Source organism: Lathyrus oleraceus, chromosome 1, assembly GCF_024323335.1.
Source record: "Lathyrus oleraceus cultivar Zhongwan6 chromosome 1, CAAS_Psat_ZW6_1.0, whole genome shotgun sequence".
NCBI classification, from domain to species: domain Eukaryota; kingdom Viridiplantae; phylum Streptophyta; class Magnoliopsida; order Fabales; family Fabaceae; genus Lathyrus; species Lathyrus oleraceus.
The window spans coordinates 223,994,508-224,013,808 of NC_066579.1; positions in this window are offsets into that span (position 1 = coordinate 223,994,508).

The following is a 19,301-nucleotide window of genomic DNA, read 5'->3' on the forward strand; positions in this document are numbered from 1 at the left end:
GGCAAAGTCATACAAGCACAAAAATCAAGCACACACACTATATGCACACAATTGGGCTCATACAAGGTTAGACTGTGAAGCACAAGCCAACTGGAATCGGGTGTAGTTAGCTCTTAACCCTAACATTGAGAGTTAGGGTGAAGCAGATGAAATGGAAAGTGAGGGTAAGACTCACAGCTCTTATCCCTGGCCTGGGAGAGCTTCAGACAAATGAAAGTGTGGGAGTTCAGAAAGTAGGAACTCTTCTCCACATATGACTGACACAACAAAGATCTTGGGTTGATATCCACAATGCATCAACACATGGTGTGTGAGCAAAGTGGATGACACACTGAATAGCAGGAGATGGATTACACATCTCTTTTATCTGCCAATTGCCTCATAAGAGGACTTTTCCTGCTTGGCACAAAAATAAACATTCACAAGCATTGCCTCTTAAGGAGGGCTTCAGACAGGTGCCTGCCCACATAACAGGACAGGTCTTCCAGACTACATGAAGTCAAGAGAGTTATACCTCACTGGTTAAGCAACCAAGCAAAAGCAAGTTCAAATTGAACTTAAGCAACTTATGTACCTGTTGAAACATCAAACAAATCAGTTCAACTGTACAAACAGACAGACAATCATGAATATCAAACAGTCAAAACCAATGAGCAAAGGCATAAGCCAACAAGTCAAACTCAAATGAGTTAACAACCCTACAAAACACACAATGTTAGTAGTCAAAAGTAAACATCAAAGGCTCAAGTGATAGAGCACCAACAACTATGGAACTTGAATGCTCCACCTGAAATCAAAGCTCAAACATAAGCAACCAACCACTAGGCCAAGGCCTAGGGTCAAAGATAGAGAAAAAATCCAAAACAGAACATGAAATTTGACATGAATCATCCTCATCCAATCAAGAACACAATCCAAAAGGTATCACATCAATATAAATTACCAAATTCATTTCATGAACCCAACATGGCAAGGTATGCAAATTGTGACCACATTGTGACATCAGAATGAACAAATGCACATTAAATCAAAAATGATTCAAATAATCTTGACAAAATTCATGAGTAAACAGGACATACAACATGATCATCACACAAAAAATTAGAGCATTTGGACAAAATTAGGCATGGTAATCCACAAGTACAACAAACACATGTGTGACACCAATTGTCACACCAACTTAGCATAGGCCTAAAACAGAGATGAATTATGATAAAAACCTCAAACCAAAGCCAAAACAACACTAAACATGTCTAGAAACAGTGTGAAAAGTTTCACATTCATTGGATAATCCACAAGTATTTCACAATCACATGAAGTTCAAGGCAATTTAAAAGCTCAAATGTGACCAACCAGAATGAAAAATCTCAATTAAATCAGAAATGATTCCAAAAATTCCAACAAAAATCATGCTTATTCACAACATTCATATCAAGCCTCATACAGAAAATCAGGACATTTGGAATTCATTTGGCATGGAAAATTAATCAATTAAGTTGAACATCACAAGGTGTGACACAAATTGTCACACCTACCTTAACATGATCATAAAACAGAAATGACACATGGTAAAAATACCAAATCAACACCAAAATGTCAAGCAATGAGTCTAGTTATAGCATGCAAAATTTCATGAGCATTCGATAAAATCTCAGCATTTCACAAAGGATATGGCAAGGCAAGGTACAAAATGGACATGTGTTCAAACTCCTTAGGCAAAATAATTTCCAGGCCAGGCACAATTTTGGCATTAATCATCAAAAAAAACTAGACAGGAAATGTGACACAATGCAAAAAACCAAATATTTTGTGGATGATTATTTAATTTGTTGTGAATTTTTTAAGATGAAGAAAAATTAAAAAAAACATAAGAGAAGCATGGTATGAAATCATGGAGGGAAATAAGAAAAATAATATGACATTTGCAAAACCGGCATGGCTGAGGATCGAACTAGGTAGGCATTCAAAAATGCATTTGGCGCGCTGGCTGCTAAACGCAGCGTTTTAAACGCTGGCCAATAGAAACGCACGCATGGCCATGTACATGAGCCAATCACGTGCGTGCCCTAAGACAAACCTATTGGAACGGAAAAGCGTGGCAGTTGTGAATCAAAAACCGTGGCCTTAAAACTGGAAATCATCTTCTTCAAAACACACGCGCATGAACAGTAGCATCATCATCATTCATCAAGAACAATTTTCTCAGAAATCAAAATTAAACACACTAATGCGTAGATCTTTCATCTTACATCACGAATCCATAATCAAATCAACAAGAAACACTAAAACATGCACGGAACGAAGTGAAGAAGATTCAACATCAAAACTTCAAATAACCATATCTCACTCAATTTTGCATGGATTTCAATGATTCAAAGCTCAACATCATCAGTGTTCTTAGATCTACAAGTATAACATAAGCATTTTAAGAATTAGAGAGATCAAAATTGTGACCTCTTGATGAGCAACTTTGGAATTCAATGGATTCAAGCCTTGCAATGCTCCAATGCTTCTCTATGATGCTTGTACAGTTGATTGGAAGAGAAATTGAGTATTAATTGTGCACGATTTCAACAAATTTTAGATTCACCATTAATGCTTCATGCTTTGAATGTGCTTCAATTCAGCTCTGTTTCAACCAGTTCCACGTGCAAATCTCCTTGATAATGCTCCAGGATGATGAATCAAGCAAGAGAAATGCAAGTTGTTTGAAGAATTTCAAAGAAAATTTGAGAGAAAAAGTTTGATGAATTTTCTAGATCTGAAAATTGTGATGGTTGTTAGTGAAAAACAGTTATGGTTATACTTATATATGCTCCACTAATCATGTTTAATTAAGCCTTAAACCAAATGCTAATGAAATGGATGAGTTAGGGAGTGTTTTGGAAAATTGAGTTTTTCACCCTTATGCATGAAAATGCATGGTGAACAGTACGAATTTTGATCCAATTTCACTCCAAATGCTGTTTTGAAATCATTTGTAATGGCCAAAAGTTCAAATAATTCACCAATTTTAAATATTGAAATTTCCCTCCAAAAATCCAAAAATTTGCAAATGAACATGTGATAATAATTGGCGTAATGCAATGTATGTTTTGGAAACTAGAGGTTAAAAGGAGAAGAATGCAAAAAGAGCCACTTGAATTGGAGTTTTGGTTGAGAAGTTATGCCCATTTGAAGTTCCATGTACACTTGGTCAAGTTTTAATCATATCTCCTTAACCACACATGAGAAATTGATGATCTTGGACTTTTTGGAAATGGGAGAGAAATATCTACAACTTTCATGTTCAACAAAATTTCATTTGAAGCTTTCTTTATGATGTAATCTTGAGTTGAAAACCTTTCCATTTTTGGCAATTTCAAATTATAGGTCACTTTCTATTTTTGGCAAGTTTTGACTGGACCTCAAATTCTTCAAAGTTGATGTTTGAAATGTCAAATGAGACTTGTTTGAACATGAATGAAGTATTTCTAATCACTTCCCACCTCCAAATCCAACAGTTGACTTGGCAGTTGACTTTTGTAGTTGACAGATGACCTGGCCATGCACAGATGATTTTGAGCCTCAACCACTTGATGAAATGGCTCCAAAAGGAAACCCTAGCTTATACAAGCTCAATAAAATCATATGATGATCTCCACCTCAATAAAAAACCTCATCTCCTTGAAAAACCCTGATTGGTATAATACAACTGATTAGGGTTGACTAGAGGTCAAAACCCTAATCCCAAGGCACATGATCAGGCACAATGAACCTCTTGGTGATGATAAGACCATGATGATGGTGATGTACCATTTCAACCAAGATAATACCCAATCTCCTTGAGGAACCAAGAAACCCTAATTGAAGCACAAACCTCAGATGATTAGTGATCAATTCATGAAACCCTTAGCCTTGCATCTCTTAACCTCTCTATCTTATGAGAAAGACCTAGGAGGATGACTTGCTTACTTCGCATGATATGCAATATGCAAATGCCTAATGTCCTACAAAATGAAATGCAATATGCTAAGCTAGTCCCAAGAGAGGAGGGCAAATTTTGAGGTGTTACACGTGGGTATTGGAAGGGAAGGTTCTTTGTAGAAAGGCTTCTGTCTGCCAGATGGTCGTTTTATGGGATGATATCATGATTCCCTGACACTTATCTCGAACTCTAAGGTTGCTGACGTGCGACCAAACTTTTTGATTGACCAACTTGAAAACATGGAGAGGACTTGCTCCTATGTGGCTCATATTGCCCCAGTTTGTTGAGTTTTTGCGGACGTTTACCTCGAAAGGATTTCGAAAGCAATTGTATCATAATTTGGAAATGGATTGCCCCAAAATTTTGATCCATGAAAGGATTTATCCTTGGTTAACCGACTCTTGGAGTGTTTTACTTTTTTGTGCTCTTGAGGTAGCTTGCCCTGATATGAGCGTTGAAGCGACTTAACTCACCCTAACTGAATATTGAAGGGGTCTGCCCCTGGCCACCAGAACCTCTAGGTGATCTACCCCTAATTAATAGAGTCCTGAGATGATTTGCTCTGGATCAACTGACTCTTGAAATGATTTGCACATTTATTAACAGATGTTGGAGACTGTTTAAGACTGACCAATTCTTGGAGTAATTTTCCTATGATCAACTTGATGTTTTGGGTGGCATGCACCTGATTCGTGGGTTATGAGGTAGTCTTGACTCTGGTGAATGGTCAAGTTCCACTGGTTGCTCTTTGTTGAGATTTCAATGATGTCGAGTACTGAATTGTAATTAAAATTGTTCACTTATAAATGGTAATTTTAATGCGATATTCATGGAAGTTTTGAAAAAGAATCATTTATTGGAATGACGTGATAGTGTGTGACGAGTGGACCATGACTCCAAATGTACTGCTGATTTAGAAATTTAAGGTGTGAAATACACAACGAGAATAATGACATTGATGTTGAATATTAGCAAATCTTTAGGAGTCAGTTTACGCAACTTTGCTGTAATATGCTTTCGGAAATAACCCTACCTCAATTAGGTCTTTTGAGGGTTGTAACGTGGCTTGGTTCATGGTTATTGAAACAAATGGATATAAGGCTCGAAGTTTGTTTTAACCCACCCCTTCTTCATGATGATCTCCAATCCTACGTTCAATTAATTCGACACACACTTACTCTTACGAGATTTCAGCAGTGTAAGATCTTTTTGAAATGACAGTCACTTATTTCGCTCTTTATGGATGTTGGTGACCCTTTGATTTTTGACATGATAGTCACTTAATCTTGGTTTTGCTTTTGTTAAGGGTTTTCATTGCCTCTTTTTATTTTCTTTTGATCCCTAACTTTTGCCTGAACTGCTTTTGAAGCTTTTAGTCCATCGGGATTGCCCTAATTTTTTCCTGAGTTGCCTCTTGGGTGTTCGACTTAGCGGGCTTTTCTTTGATTTTATTTTTGATAGGTTGTGACTGCCAAGTCAATGGTCATTGAAGAACAAACGTCATAACTTTCGGGTTTTGCATGGTTCCTTCTACACTTCAGGATGTGTGCGAAGAATATCATGTGGTTGATCCTCAGACGAGATGTTTCATCTTGAAATTTGAATGCGTAGTCAGATTAACTGAACACTACCCTTCCCCAGGTTAAACATAAGGGTTTGTTCATCTGAAAGAAACACCTACTTCTAGGCTCAAAGTGGTTGACTAGGGATTAACTCCTTATCTCTCTAGTGTTTGGGGATTTGAAACAATGCCTGTACATCATCAGCATGATTTTATCCGAAAGCATATAGTCAACAATTATGGGTATCTTGTTTTCATCGTCCTCCCTCAAATCTTTGCTAAAACAAAAGTTATGATAAAGAAAAGTGAATGGGAGAAACACTGATGTATTTTTTGTTTTTGATATAAGAGAAGAAAAAATGAGCGGATGCGAGATAATTAATTCAAAACATGCATCATTACTTCATCAATATTACCATTAAAAACAACAATGTTTAAACACAAGCAGCTTTTAACAACAAAGAAACTACAAATGCAAAAATAGAAACAAATCAGTCCAACGATTGCTAGTGTTGAGGATGTCTTCCTGTCTGAACTATTGGCATTAGGGGATACTCTATGAAATCTTTGAACTCATTCTGACGAGAGGTTAACGTGCACCAACAGGCTTCCTTCTGAAAAGGATATGTACCTTTTGTTGATCAATTGTTGCACTTTAGCCTTGAAAGCATTGCAGTCTTCAGTTGAATGCCCTATTGTTCCGGCATGATATCCACATTGCACATCAGGATCATATCCAGGTGGGTATGGTTCTGACAATGGCCTGAGAGACTTAGGCTCCACCAGCGAGCTTTGAATCAGATATGGCAGAAGTTGGCGGTATGGCATAGGAATTGGATCGAGAGGAGCATTCCTTCTTTCCAGATTGTTTCGAGGCCTATGCTGGTTCAGATACTGATTCTGATATCCTTGACCACGAGATCTTTGATTTGTATAAGGAACAGTCCATGGTTGCTTGAATGGTGCTCTAGGACTTGCCGGTTGCCTATAAGGATAACATGGTGTTGGAAATGGTGATTGCTGAGAAGGTGAAGAACCATAAGGTATGGCTGGTGCATCGTGAGAATACCCAACTTCTGCCATGACTGCATTTATTTCATCATCTTCTTCCTTTTGGGAATTGTTGAGGGATTCTGTCTCGCTAGCTTGGTTGCTCTAGGCGCCTTAGATTCTTCCACTTTTTAGGGAACTCTCGATGCGTTCTCCAATTGTCACTAAGTTAGCGAAGTCTGATGCTGCACTGCTAATCATCCTTTCGAAGTATGGACTTTGCAGGGTGTCCCTGAATAATTCCATCAATTCTTTGTCTAAGAGTTGTGGCTCAACGCGAGTCGCTAACTCTCTCCATCTTTGGGCATACCCTCTGAAGGATTCATTACTCTCTTTAGATAAGGCTCTCAGCTTCATGCGATCAGGAGCTATGTCCAAATTATATTTGTAGTGCTTCAAGAAGCCGTTAGCTAGGTCCAGCCATGATTGAATACGACTCCTTTCTAACTTCATGTACCAACTCAATGATTCCCCAGTCAAACTATCTTGAAAATAGTGAATCATTAGCTTATCATCATGTGCATGAGAGGTCATTTTCCGGCAAAACATCACCAAATAGTGCTTTGGATAACTATCCCCTTTGTACTTCTCAAATTCTGGTACTTTGAATTTTGGGGGTATAACCAGGCCAGGTACCAAACACATGTCTAAAGGATTCAGTTCAAGAGTATCTTGTCCTTCTATGGCCTTGAGTCTTTTCTCTAACACGCAAGATCTTTTAGCAATCTCATCATATTGTGGTTGTTCAGCATTAACCACTAGGCTTGTTCCATGGGAATCTGGCACGGAGAATGCAAAACTGTGATACTCAACAACATCATAACGTGAGGAATCTTGAATAACATGACGTTCTTGTACAGTAGAGTTATCAACTGGGGTTTGCACAAGCTGAGGTCGGGTAAGACCATTTACTGTAACTAGCATAACATTGTCACCAACTGCAGTCTGCTGAATGTTGTATTCCTTCTTTGTTAAAACTATCATAGCTTCCACAAGTTGGTCTAGCTGATTTTTCATCGAGTCCACATCTCATCTCAATGCAATATGACCTGGATCCAACGGATCCATGATCTTGCAAGAGCTACTTCAAGTCCGATATGAGTGTCGGGAAATCAACTGTAGGTTATGGACGAAGGATTGATGAGTTTTTTTGGTATTTATTTTTTGGTGAAAAATGATATGAAATGTATGATGATGAATGCAAATGCAATGATATATGTATGAATGTAGTGACATGTTTAGGATCACAGGTTCAAGGTGTTCTCAGATGGATCAGAATAACGGGTAAATGACAGGTATCTCTGATTAATGGAACCCCATGGGTAGGCTTTACAATTGGTAGGTTCCCAGAGTCATGGATATTTCTTGAGGACGTCACTGCCGTGACGAAGACTCGTCAGACAATAATATCCTTAAGAAGATATCGTCTATGTGAGGTCTTCGTATTATCCAAACAAGGAAGGCTCCATGGGGATTCTACTACACAACTCTCGAGTCCAAGGTTCTAACAAGGTTCTCAGAGTCATAGATCGAGGTTGGAAATATTACTGTAAGATAGTAATACGTCCAAGGGATCTCATCTGATTGGGGCTTTCGTATTAACCCAACAAGTCTGAAACTTCATAGGTTAATACTACATAACCTCCGGATAGAGTGGGTTAAAAGGTCCCTAGAGTCATTGATCCAACTTGAGAATACTATCATCGTGACGAAGACTCGTCGGGCAACAATATCTCAAGAGAATCTCCTCTAGGCGGGGTCTTCGTATCTTCCCAACAAGGAAGACTCCTTGTGGGCGCCCACTACGCGACCACCAACTTAATCTTATGGTTTTTCTCAGACTCGGGTAGAGAGCCTATCTCACAAAGCACCACTAACAGAGAGCCCCAAATAAGACATAGTCAATAAACCACAACACAATATTTATGATAGAATAATAATAACAAAATAAGAATGACAATCAAACAAACAAGATTAACACACAATACAGAAACTGAACTAAATTAGGCTTCACTCTCTTTTGCTTGGAGCTAATGTCCCAAGCAGAGTCGCCATCTGTCGCATCTCGAAAAATACGATTCCTCGCGATGGTCGCGGAAAAATTATGTTCGAACAGAGTCGCCACCGAACTTTATTTATTCTGATGAAGGAATAGGAAAATATCGATAAAACCTTTAGAAAATGGAATAATGGTCGTCGCAACCATATTCGGGTTAGGAAAATATCAATTTAATTAAAAGAGGAAGAAATATGTGATAATGTACATTTAATTAATATGAATTGACGATGATGTGCTCCAAAATCGGTTAGTACGCAATGACAACATACTTGATGTCATTCGCAAAATCCTAATGTGACAAAATATTCCACTAATTTATTGAAACTTTGATGGTATAACGTCGAATCCGTAGATTAAAAAAACGATTTATTATACTGAAATAAAATAGCCGGTAGCCTAGGATATATTTTCAGTATCCTAAATGAAAACAAATCCAGCGTACATGGTTATCAAAAATCCAAATACAAATGCAGCAGACATTAATATCAAAATAACTCGATACTAAATAATGTTAAAACTGTCGCTGCCCTTACCGCCGTTACTGCAAACGTTGCCGCCTGAATTTCCTGTTGTTGAGAAGCAGAACCGTATTCAAAATGTTACCATGGCGGTGTAGATGGTGGTCATCGGAAGTGGTGTAAGCTTTGGATTGGGCGGTTGCGGTGGCGGAAGAGGAAACGAGACGCTATTTTTGGTGAAGGACGAACTGCGTCGGAGTTTGAGAAGTGGATTTGCGGTGGTGTTGGCGCTTTAATGTGTTGGAATCGGAGGCGTGGTGAAGCGTGCGTATGCGTGGCGGTGGAGAGTGGTGGCTCTTCGGGTTCACGGCGGTGGAAATTATGGTGACAGCCACATGCAGCGCATTTTAAGGATGTTGGGTCGGCGGATGTTGCGGTGGCAGAGATTGATGGAGGGTTATGGTAGGTGCAAATAGGGTGGTGGTTGTCGTCGGAGTACGGCCGTAGCAACGGATTCACGGCGTGCTGGTGTTCCTCCGGTGATGGCACGGTGATGATGTTTGTCGGAAGATGGACGAAAGGGTAGTTGGGTGTCGCGGGGCTGAAGGATGATGGAGGCGAAGGGGTTTTCGCGAGAGGGTGAAGGATGATAAAGGTTGGCGTGATGAAGGGAGTGGTCTTGTGTTTTGGAGTGGTGGTGTAACGTCCTAGAAGAAGAGGAACAAAGTTTCCTTTTAAAAAATTTCGTTTTTCTCTTGGACCAGTACTGTATCCGAGTGAACTCCCCTTTTTCACTTTTTTTATTTTATTTTTATTTTTTTAACCGTTGGATGAGAGAGAGACCTCCTTTCTCTTTTGTTCTTTTTTGTTTTTTTATTGACAGTATGTGAGTGATTAAGGAGTGTAGATTACCGTGTATGAGCTGTCCACCACTCAATAATTATTATTTTTATTTATTTATTAATTACTTACTATTAAATCCTAAATTTTGATTGGATAAACTAGGATAAGTGTGGATTGCTCATAATGGCCACTGATTAATTCGAATCGACGGTTTGGATTGAATCATAGAAGCACACCAAGAAACACACACTATTTAAATAAATCAAAATGCATATAATGCCTTTTTTTAGATGACTTAATCGATTTGAAACAATTTTAATAAATTGAATCAAATAAAATTCACAATTTTTTTAAATAATCATGATAAAATTAAACTAATAACATGGACAATTCTATTTATTTAATCTGACTATTTTGGCGAAAGAACAAAATTAAAATGACTAAAAATGAATAAAAGTCGGGCGAAAATTTGCTCGAAAAATTAAATCGGATGCATGAAAATGATCAGTGCGAAATATACTTATTGAAAAAATATAGCGTTTCTTTAAATTTCGAAATAAATTTTCACTGGTTAAAAGGCTCAGGCGGGTCAAAATGCAACCGAAACAGCCGCTAAAATAACAACGAGCACACCAGGTTAAACTACGTGAACTGTAGATTAATAATACTGGTGTCTGTAATTTTAATTTTGAAAATCTTTTTACTTGCTGATTTATGCACGTTCTTGAGAAATGATTCAACCGATTTGTCTGTATTTTCAATAAATTTATTCTGACTGATATTTTAGTTATTATTCATGATGGAATGCATGTCATGCTGTGCATATGATGCAAATTAAAAATGAAATCGATTTTACAAAAATTTAAATATGCCCGGACAAAATTGGGGTATGACACACCTCCATCAAACTCATTTTCACACCCTGGAGGAAAGTCGTAGATATCTTCAGGAAAACATCAGGAATCACACACCACTTGTATATCACTAGCCGTCACGTTCTCCTCACTCTCCGAGAAGCAAATCTCAACAATACTTAATCGTTCTCCCTCAAAGACATCCCAACTGGACCAACATACAAGAATCTTGAATCCACATCCTCTTTGGATTTAAGAAACTACATTGACTTATCAAAAAAACTAGTAAACACTTGGTTTAAATCCAACCAATTCATTCCACAAATAACATCAACTTGTTCCAACGAAAGACAAATCATGCCCATCCTTAGGAAACATGTCAAGATACTCACACACCACTGGTTCATCTCTAGCCAAAACATCACCTTCCTCCTCACAAGGAAGCGAACAACGAGAACACCTGACCTTCTTCCCTCAAGGATCGTACCACTTTGCTAACCGACACCATCCTTGAATCCGACCTTTCTTCGGGTTCAAGAAAAGCACAACATTCTAAAAATAGTTGAACTAGCCAACACTTCACTCTCACTTGCAACAACATGTTGTCCAAGCTCTCTACATTTAGAACATCCAAGAGAAGCAGACGCTTCTTCCCACTTGTTTCATTCCCAACCTGCAAATAGAAAACAAAACAAGAATCGGTAGTGTTTTCACACACATGTCGCATACTAGAGAACAACATAATCAAACAACCTAGAGGGACAGACTGACCTGCTCGGATACTAATATGTATTACCCTAAACCCCACATACAATTTTAACGCATACTTTTAATATAAATTATGATTACATAGGGTGTCACTCACATCAACTTATCTTGCTCCGTAACATGGGTTATAGAATATCACATAAAACATGTCAACGCATACTCACCTTCACTTAGGGTATCATCGCAGTAGAAGCATTATCAAATCAATTAAACATATTAATTTTAAACTCAGGATGTTAAGTCTCATAACTTCAACTTTCATAATGCAATAACAAGAGTCGTAATTTTTAAGTCATCAAAATGTTGAAATCTCATCAAACATAAATATCAACTTCAACAAAATAAAAGAAGTTAATGCAAATTCACATCCTGATGTTACGTTGATCAGAGTAATACCCTACTAAAGAAAACTATGAACCATTGGAAGCCACTCCAAGAACTACCTTCCACTTGCTTTAGAAAAGCTACTCCTTAGTATATGCATATTGCCCATGTAAAGGCAACATTCAAACAAAAGGGGTGAGACATACATTCAAATGATAAGCGGCGTATAATAATCATAGTAGACTAAATACAATATAGTTCAAACATAACCCAATATGCAACACAACACACATATTCAAGTTCATCCATTTCACAATAATATACAATCAACATGCAATGTTACTCTCAAACATAATATAGAATCAAATGCATGCAGTATCGATCTCAACAATTTTTTTTATCATGAACCAAGTCCCAATCAAGTGCAAACCCATGAGCCCCACATCGAGCTCCAAGCCCCACATCGAGCTCCAAGCCCCACACCGAGCTTCAAGCCCTACACCGAGCTTGGGACAGTCACAAGTCCCGTCACCGAGACCTGTAGCCCCCTCTCTCACCACCACCAACAACTCATGACGCATCAATGAATGAATGCTTGATCGTCACAATTTAACAATAATTAACGGTATCACATCGAATCATATGATTCCTGTACAATAGCCACATGGTAGTTTCCACACCGAAACTACGTATCTCAACTAAACATGTTGTCACACCCCAATTTTGATCTTGAATTGCCAAATCAATACATACATCACAACTTTTTCATCTTTGCATGACATTACATGCCTCTCATATCGCATAATGCCTAGAATGTCATTCAAAATAAATTTTCGGATCTATAGAAAAACTGATTGAATCAATTTTCAAATGTGTGTCAAATTAGAGGACAAAATATTTCAAAGTCGAGCTTGCAGACATCAACTTTATTAATCTACGGTTCATGTAGTTTAACTGGTGTTTCGTTTTAACTGGTCATTTTTATTTTAAAATTTGATCAAAATCTGTATGTTTTCGAGAAGTTTATTTCACGATGATCATTTTGGTGCACTCATATTATTATTTTAGCATTTTTCTTTCGATTTTTATTTATTTTTGATCCTTTTATTTTTGTTTTCTTAGTCAAAGTAATTAGCTAATTTAATTAGAATTAAGATAGTGTTTAGTTTGAGTTTATTTTAATTAGTTGATTTTATTTTTCAATTTAATTACTAACACTGTTCTAACATTCAAAATAACAAAAGGGTTAATAAAAATAAATGATAAAGGAAATGAAGAAAGGATGGATTGATTTTATTGAGTCCCACATATGAACATTTGGGCGGATGGATGTAATCTCACCATTGACCATTTGCCACGCGTCCCTTTTTATTTGGCCTTTTTCCAAAGTTGTTGATCACGTGAAAAAGGAAGAGGTGGTAGGATTGAGTGACAGGCGACACATAAGGACCGAAGAATCCATTGTTTTAAAAATAAAATAAAATAAGATGTTGAGCAAAAAGACAAAAAAGGATTTCTCATTCTCAGAAAAAAAAGAAGAGGAAGTCGAGTTTTCTCCTTGGATGAATACCTCCCTCAGATCAATTTTTTGTCACCTTCAAAAAATGGAGTATTGTAACTTCTATTTCTGATTTCGATTGATGAAGAATGTGAATCTATGTTTTATGAACTTTCCTTTTAATTTGTTCGAGAATTGCTTGTTGAAAATTGGTTGTGTTTGTGTATTTTAGACTGAATTTGGTTTTGCAGCATTTTGATTTTGAAAATATTGAAATGATATATTGCTGCATCCAGTTTGTATATTAATCTTGGAATGATTTAATTTTGTAAATATTGTTGCGACTTTGTTTTACTTTTTTTTCTTTCCACTATGCGTTTTTTTTCTTTTCATTTTATCTTTATTCCATCCATGCCTTTGTTATTATGATGGGATTGTTGGTTCAGTTGTTTCAGGATTTGGTTTGCAACTCTCATGTCTTGGGTTTGACATTGGAGGTTTTTTTACCGAGATAACCCTGTTTTTCGAAAAAATTCCCAAAATACCCCAGTTATCAGCAAAATTCCCAATCTACCCCACTTTTAGGAGGAGGCGCCAATTGAATTGGCGACTCCTCTTTAAAATTGCAAGGAGGCGCCAATTGGATTGGCTAGGGCAGGTGCCTTAGCCAATCCAATTGGCGCCTATGTGTAATTTTTAAGAGGAGGCGCCAATTCAATTGGAGACTCCCTTAAAAAAGCCTCAAATGGAAAAACCTCCAACGTGAAAGTTGTAGATCGTTTCAAGACAATGAATTTGGGCATAAATTTTGCATCATTTGGATTTATTATGAGAAAGGTATGGGCAGTTGAAGTTGGACTTCTGAGTTTTTCAACTATTATTTGACCTATAATGTCTTGCATTATCGCATGTGTTTCTTTTAGAAATATGAAATTTTTTCCAACATAACATTTGAAGTAGACATCTCAAATTTTGCAATGCACTTGGTCCCAGCTCAAAATAATTAAAAATGAGTGAGTTAGGTCCCTGCGAACTTGACCCAAAATTATGGTTTCTGTCAAAATGACCTATAATGTTTTGAAATGAATGATGAGCTTCCAAGTTTGAAATGGATTTTTGATGAACATGAAAGTTGTTCATATGGCGACTGTTGTTAAAACATGAATGGAGGCGCCAATTGGTTTGGCTAGGGCAGGTGCCCTAGCCAATCCAATTGGCGCCTATGTGTAGGTTTTAAGAGGAGGCGCCAACTCAATTGGCGACTCCCTCATAAAATGCCTTTTTTGTCTTATAAATAGATGCGCTGTGTGACCAATTGTTTCACAACTCATATAATCATTTGGCTATCATGTTTGGTGTTCGTCGCCAATACGGTAAGGTGATTTATGCGAGAGACAAACCTCAATTGCTGATGCTGTTTTGGAACATCACCACGTTAGATCAGCTAAAGAGCGAGCTGGTTCGATGGTTAGACGGGAAAATACCAGAAGGGGAAAAAATCAGAAGTATTGAGAGACTTGACAGTATCTTTGGTTGGGTGCGAATGAAGACTGATAAGGATGCTAGGGAAATGATGTTCGGTCGAGACGACATTAATTTGATTGTTGTAATCAGTTAGAATTATTTATGTTTTCAGATGTTTTGTATTGATGTTGGTTATGAAACTCGTTGTAACAAGAACTTAATGATATATAATGATTGATTATTACAGAAATACAATGTTACAAAAAGCTTAAGATCTAGATACAATGTTACAAAAAGCTTAAGATCTAGATGATGCTCCTTGATTGGGACAGTTGTTTTTGTTGTGTCCTGGTTGACGACAGATACTACATAATCTTATCATTTTATCTGTGGAATCCATCTCTGTTCTGATACGTGTGCTGTTTGGCCTTCCTTTCTTCTTTCTACACATCTCTTCATTGTGCCAAACAATATCTCCTTCATATGGAGGCCACTAATCCTCCATTGGTAGTACTGAAAAGCTTTGACTATATACATTCATGATGGTGTTGGCCTTGTACACATCAGATAAATGGGTGTAAGCGTCTTGACGAGTATAAGCGCATGCTACAATGACATGGGAGCAAGGTATGCGGAAGGCCTGAAATTTTCCACAATCGCACCAACTTCTGTGTAGTCTAACAACGTAGGCTAAATTTGGTCTCCCCTCGTTGTCGCCCATTGTTTCCTGGACGCTGAAATTTTGTCTATGACGGTCAAACACTGTTACAGCGTGTGTCGTAGCTTTGATGCTCTCCTCTTTCATGACCTTCATGCAACACTCACTGAATACTTGTCCGGACATTAACACTGCACTCCATCTTTCACATCTGGTTGCGAACATAGAAGCCAACCTATAATAGGTTGATCTTACCAAGGCGGTTATCGGCAGATTTCGAATTCCTTTGAAAACCCCGTTCATGCATTCCACAATGTTTATTATCATGTGGCCCCATCGACAACCACCGTCAAATGCTCTTGTCCACTGCTCTACTGGGATGTTATTTATCCATCTCCCCGCGTCTTCATTAGACAGTCGAATTTCATCACGATAATATTGAAATGACGGTTGAGTTAAAGCATACCCAGGATTCACCACCTTCTTGCGAAGATTCTTATCTTTTATAGCACGCATGAAGTTTTTTGCAATGTGTCTGATACAGTAGACATGTGTAGAAGGAGGATCATGCCATCCGTTGTCATGGTTGTTGTAGGCACTTTCAATGGCAGCATGTCTATCAGAAATCAAACATAGATTGGCTTGTGGAGCGACATGCGTTCTGAGATGTCAAAGAAAGAAACCCCATCCACCAGCCGTTTCACCTTCAACAAGAGAAAAGGCAATGGGAAATACATTTTTGTTACCGTCTTGTGCAACCACCATGAGCAAAGTACCCTTGTATTTTCCGTATAACCAAGTGCCATCAATTTGCAAGAGAGGTTTGCAGAAAGCGAAACCTTTGATGCACGGGTCAAATGCCCAAAAGAGACGGTGAAATATTCTATTACCTATAGCACAGGTTCCGTCTGGCATCATTGCTGGCACTGTCTCCATAATTGCCACAGTTCCTGGGACATAAGTTTTTAGTGCCTATAAAAACCGTGGTAATTCCTTGAATGAATCCTCCCAGTTGCCGAAAACCTGTTCAACAGCCTTTGTCCTTGCAATCCATGCTTTCTTGTAAGATGGAGTATAATTATATGTTGTTCGGATATGGGATATAATTATACTCACCTTCACTGATGGGTCTTTATTTACCAATGGCAGAATGTCTTGACATATCAAAGCTGTGCTCAGTTTACGGTGATCTTGTTCAACGTTAGTTGCAACGCAACTGTGCGGTGGGTCTATTGAAGCGATCTCCCAAGAGTCATTTTTATTCTTGTAAGATGCAGCCAAACGAAACTTACAAAGCATGTTACGACATTCGATAACATACCTTCTAGAATCAGTGCGTTTCACTGTAAAGTCAGCAAAGTTGTTCATGTGGAATTTTTTGATTGCCAAGACACATTCTTCTTTGGTACGAAACATGTCTCCCACCTTTAATTCGCCTACTGGTCTCGGATACGGATTATAGAAGACACTGTCGGATGTTTCATCGTCGTGAAGATCCATATTTGTCATATGTTGAGGAGGATTGTAGGCATGACTAGGAGGTATTGGTAGTGGTTGAGCATCATCTTCATCGTCGTTGTTCAGCATGTGATCAACCTGTATCTCGGTCTCCTCTTCTTCTTCATCAACAATGTCGACTTCTACTTCTGCTTCTGGGTTGAGTTCATCTGACCATTGTGCATCATCTGCAGCATCTTCACCAGCTGCATCCTGATCGGTTAGTTGAGACTGTTGAGACGGTATACATGGTTGTAAAGTAATGTACAACTCGATACAATCCATGCCTAAATGTTCATGACTAAGAAACATGTTTTCAACATCTTCATCGTCTCGTACCTTAAGGGGGAAAAACTTGCATTGACCATTCTCAAAAAATATAGGATTTTGATATGTGATCTTTGACACAATACCTAATCCTATAAAGGGTTGTATTCTTTTTTTCAAATGCAAAAAGGTTGCATTTCTCTTGATCGTGATTCTAATGGTATCAGTGTTTCTAAAACAAAAACCATGAAGCTCAGACTCAAAAGTTTCACCGTTGCAGTGAACGTTGACACTGTATAATGATGAAGATGACATTTTGGAGATGAAAACTATTTTGCAAGTGCAGATGAATGTGAGTGAAGTGTCTTGGATGTTGATAGTAAGACACTTAAATAGATGGTATCAGTGTCTCACATGCTAGCTAGTTCTGAGATGATGTGTCAGACATTGAAGCTACTCTGAGATAATGTGTCAAGCATGCAAGCCAGTTCTGAGATGATGTGTATGTCATGCAAGACAGTGTGAGTTGATGTGTCAAGCATGCTACCTAGTCATGAGATGATGTGTCTGTCATGCAAGACAATGTGAGTTGATGTGTCAAGCATGCTAGCTAGTCATGAGATGATGTGTCTGTCATGCAAGACAGTGTGAGTTGATGTGTCAAGCATGCTAGCTAGTCATGAGATGATGTGTCTGTCATGCAAGACAGTGTGAGTTGATGTGTCAACCATGCAAGCTATCAACAAGTGACTCTTCAGCATGCAGGAGACCGGACAGCCACGTGTCTGACATGTAAGCTAGGTATTAGATGATGTGTCAGTCATGCAAGACAGTCTGAGATGATGTGTCAACCATGCAAGCTATCAAGAAGCTAGTCATCAGCATGCAGGAGACAAGACAGACACGTGTCGGACATGTAACATAGTCAGAGATGATGTGTCAATCATGCAAGCCATCCACAAGTGAGTTGTTCAGCAAGCAGGAGACAAGAATGCCACGTGTCAGACATGCAGATGGTGTCGCCAATTGGTTTGGCGCCTACACTTATCCATATGCATGGGGATGGAGATGGTGTCGCCAATTGCTACAACCCTTTCACTTTTCCATATGCAAAAAAGTAAGTTGTTTAAATTGCTATATCTTTACTTACTTCTTACAGTTTAGTACCTATAACTAATTTATTTTAACTTTTTGGTGTAGATGGTCGGCACGTGGTATGAGTTACAGCAGATGTCCGAGACACTGTATTACTCAGTATCGCAACCTGTTGGATCACCTTCGACCGACAGACGTAAGCAAAATAACTTCATTAATTCGTCATATTATGTTGACTTTTTCTACATTCATTTAAATCCTATCTTCTTTAACATTTTAGTTCATTTGGCGTCCATACCTTAATCTGGATCATGAGCATGAGGTCAACCCTGAAGACGCAGCCGTATGGACAACATGCACACCGATAATACGGTTCACAATAGTGGAGATGCACAACACCGATCGTGTGAAGCTGCAGTTCGGTATGGTCCAGAATATCCCAGATCCCCCAGCTAGCCTAGTAGAATGGCATATGCGTAAAGTGAACGACCAATGGAACTTCAACCCTTGGCAAACCTTCGCAAGATCGGAGTCTCGCAAGTGGAAGCACCGTCATGACCATGTCTTAACTGACGCAGTCATGCCAAATGAGGTAAAACCAAGTCGTACTTATATGGCTTGGTACAGATCGGTTGGATTTCAATTCATCGCCGATGATATGTACCTCTACGACCCACGCCAGACAAGTTACACACAAGAAGGATCAACATCTAACTCCCAACAACATTCTCAGCCCGGTTACTCACAACCACCTATCCGTCAAACTTTCCGTTCCACAAACACACAAACATACAACCAAAACATGCCATTCACCCAACCCCAATACCAAGAACATCCCCCATACCACCACCAACAAATGGACCATCAACCTCAGACCGAACATCGCTTCGCACCCACACCATCACCCTACCAAAGTCGCCTTAGCCAAAACACTAACC